A 3857-nucleotide genomic window follows, 5' to 3' on the forward strand; every position below is an offset into this window, starting at 1 on the left:
CATCCTGACGTATTTCTCATCCATTCCGACGGCGGCACGCTCCCCAACCCCGGCAGGCTCGTCCCGCACCCCGGTGGCCTCGTCCCCCACCCCAAAGGCGACGCGCTCCCCACCACGGCGTCCTCCTCGTCCACCCCGACGGCGGCGCGCTCCTCCACTCCGGGAACCTAGTCCCCCACCCTGGCAGCGCCCCTCCCCCCACTCCGGCGTCCTCAACCAACCGGGAGCACCCTACGCCCCGGATCCGGTGGCTCTCTCCCCGACCCCGGCGAGATCTGAGCGGGAAAGGATCGAGCGGCGGCCATGGTGGACGACCTTCGGCGGCAGATTGGTTGTCGTGGATCTGAGTGTTGCAATAGGTACCTCATGGTGTTGCAATAGTTATTTTTAGATGTTGCAACGATGGTTTTTAATGTTTCATCTATTTTGCACCGGATCTTGTGGCCCTCTCCCCGACCCCGGCGAGATCCGAGCGGGGAAGGATCGGGCGGCGGTCATGGTGGACGACCTTCGGCGGCAGGCTGGTTGTCATGGATATGAGTGTTGCAATAGGTACCTCATGGTGTTGCAATAGTTATTTTTGGATGTTGCAACGGTGGCTTTTGATGTTTCATCTATTTTGCAATAGTCTGACTTGCCAGCAATCGGGTGTTGCACCAACTTGTTCATGATGTTGCATATAGTTGTTTTCTTTGTTTCGTCTCTTCTTCTTTCATTGTTGCGATGTTGTAAGAGATATTTTTTTTATTGTTGCAATGTCAAAAGTGTATCAAATGTAATGAAGGAATCACTTCGTAGTTGTTGTAACAATTCATCCAAAGCTACTGAGAAAAGAACTGAACAACACTTGCTTATTTACAGTGATCTGCTACTGTCTTATTAACAAAGAAATATTCACCATCTATTGTGAATATGACCTCAAGAGCAGCTTCAGCAAATCAGTAAAGGGCGGTTAAAACTTCAAAGAGCATTTTTGAAGATAAACTAATCAGCAAGCATTGCCTAGCACCGCTGATCTAATCAAGCAGCAGCCTGAACTACAAACCGAGAGCACGCCTACATGAATCCAAAGGAAAACAATAAAGGGAAGAGAAATAGTCAATACTTTCGCTTCTTCCTCCAGGCCTCGTGCTTTCCACCGGTGGCCCGGCGCTTGTGCAATGAGTCACGAGAGATACCTGCACGGACACATCCAAATCAACAGCCGATACAACCATTAGCATTGCTCAAAAGTCAAACAGGAGAACCACCGCGACTATATCTCTCAAACCGGAGAACCACCACGGCATCTATGTCAGCACAAGTAGAATGAGAAGCGAGGAAAGTGGGATCTCACCTATGGACGCCGACAGAACCGCCCAGAGCAGGCGGATCTGGCACGAAAAGGGGGCGGACCAATGGTGGAGGAGTCAGAGGAGCCGGACGCGGATCGACAGTGGATCTGGGATCTCACCTATCGGAGGCATGGTCCAGATGCCGGCTAACAACGTTGTTGGCCACCGCGGTCGGAGGCGGGGTCGTTCCGGGGGCGTTAACGCTGCTGGCCGCCGCGGTCGTGCCGTCCCAGGTGCTGAAAAAAATCCACGCGTCCCTACGCAGGATCCAACCGCCCCTTTGCCGTCCGTCGCACGCACGCCGCTAAATACGCGTGCCTCGATTGCCAGCGAGGCCGACCACATCGCAGCACCGTGCTCGCCGCTGAGGAATGGCTGCCATGCCTAGACGCATGCTCCAGCGCGGGGCCTGGAGTCCTGGACGCCTGTGCGCTACAGCCACCGTCGTGAATCGGAAGGAGAATAGGGCCTTGTTTTTGCTCAAATTTGGGATGCCAAAAATACTGTAGCAATACTGTAGCGTTTCGTTTGTATTTGTGAATTATTGTCCAAATATTGACTAATTAGGCTCAAAAGATTCGTCTCGCAAAATACAACAAAACTGTGCAATTAGTCTACATTCAGTACTCCATGCATGTACCACAAGTTTGATGTGATGGGGAATCTTCTTTTTGCATAGTGCCAAATTTGGGATTTTGGAGTGAACTAAACATAGCCTAGGAGGAAAAAAGAACTAGGGTTTCAAGAGGACATCGCTAGGTGGGTGTTTTAACATGTGCCTGTGCAATCTCGGCCGTCGATACGGATCGGGTGGCTCTGATCGTCCAAAGCCAAAATGGGCCTAGTTTGCCATGCGGAGGAAGGAGATTCCTAGCCTAGGCCCAGATTTTTGGGCCTAAGGCCTAGTCGGTGGCTTTGATTTTGCGCAATGCATAATTCAATGTAAAATTCTAATAAATTAACAAAAAATATGTATATTTTTACTTTGTCAAAATGGTGAAGTACAGAAATTTCCAACAATACTTTCATGGTTTATTGGTAGTAAATCCATTTTTAAGTAACCACAAATTCAATGGTAATTCAACGAATAATTGCAATAATAAGTCGTCCACAGTCTTCCTTTCCAAAAAAAATCATCCAACAAAAAAGTCATAAACTACAAAGTTGTAGATCTCATCAAGATCTACAGTTTTTGTTTTGATCCTTTCTCCATATGAGCTCGTTTGAATAAATCAAAAATTTAAATTTCAAAATATGACAACTTCAAATAGAACTTTGGGATAGTATATGTGATTTCAAATGAAAAAGTCATCAATAACAAAGTTGCATAACTTATAAAGATCTACAACTTTTGTTTTGGTCATTTCTCCATTCGACTTTGATTTAACAATTCGAAATTTGAATTTTAAAATATGGGAACTTTGAACAGATTCTTGGGATAGTAAATAATTTCAAACAAAAAAGTTGTCATCAACAAAGTTGTAGAACTCATCGATATCTACAACTTTTGTTTTTCTTATTTTTCTCTCCGACTTTGTTTGAATAGAGTGAGATTATGTGTTCATCACAAATAGAAATATCTCTCACTTAGTCACATAACTATGTGTGAGATGTATCCATTTGTAAACAATGTGCACTATCGCTTTGTTAAAATCTTTTAAAAGTTTTATTATTAGAATTGAATTTCAATATATGAGAACTCCAGACATAATTTTAGGATCATAAATGAATTCAAATAAAAAACTTGTCAACAATAAAGTTTTAGGTTTCATCGAGATCTATAACTTTGCTTTAAGTCATTTTCCCATACGAGTTTGTTTGAAAAAAATTCAAAATTTTTGGATGTTTCTTTGGTTGTTTCCTATTCTCTTCTTGTAGCAGTAGTAGTCCCTCGGACTATATCCAAGTTGTTCTTTGAAATACAACAAGCTCAAAAAGTCTATTTGTGCCCTGTCAATATTAGCCTGAACTAGGTGCTCATCTTGTCCTCTTGGCCCCAAGCACTGCACCATTACTTGCCACATCTCACCTGACAAATTGCCTAATCTGTATGTGCACATGGATATCAAAACCCCCACATCAATGAATGAAAATGTAATACTACTAGTGCTATGAGAAAAACTAATCAGTAGTAATCAGCTCTGTGATTTATAAAAGCATGCGCCAATGAGGTAGCATCAAATCGATTGTACGCAATTATTTTTTTACTCACTAATTAATACACCCTTGTGAAGTAACTTGCAAAATAATTATTTTATATACCCCTAATTACATTTTTACATGTAATATACAGGATCTAAGTTGTCATGTAGGAGTTTCAGGAATTTTTTAACAGATTTAATATTTTCTATCATTTAAATGAATTTCTATATGTTTATTGAAAGTAATTCCAAGTCGAACTATGTGTACCTCCAATAAGATTCAAAAAATGCACAAAAATTATATTTAGGAAATGTTGCTAGGATCTTAGGGAACATCTTTGATTTGATCCCCCTCCAAATTCCTCACGAATTCGGTTTGAAT

The 3857-nt window shown here is 42.8% G+C and overlaps 1 long non-coding RNA gene across 1 annotated transcript; it reads right to left on the reverse strand.

Moving 5' to 3' along the window:
• Positions 1-822: 822 nt before the first annotated feature.
• LOC105914078 lies at positions 823-1760 on the reverse strand. Its single transcript, XR_002677110.1, has 2 exons — positions 1337-1760; positions 823-1178 (listed from the first exon to the last, which is right to left on the reverse strand). It is a non-coding gene; the product is annotated as an uncharacterized LOC105914078 (long non-coding RNA).
• Between the last annotated feature and the right edge of the window lie 2097 nt (positions 1761-3857).

The sequence above is a fragment of the Setaria italica genome, chromosome III (assembly GCF_000263155.2).
Source record: "Setaria italica strain Yugu1 chromosome III, Setaria_italica_v2.0, whole genome shotgun sequence".
Lineage (NCBI taxonomy): Eukaryota > Viridiplantae > Streptophyta > Magnoliopsida > Poales > Poaceae > Setaria > Setaria italica.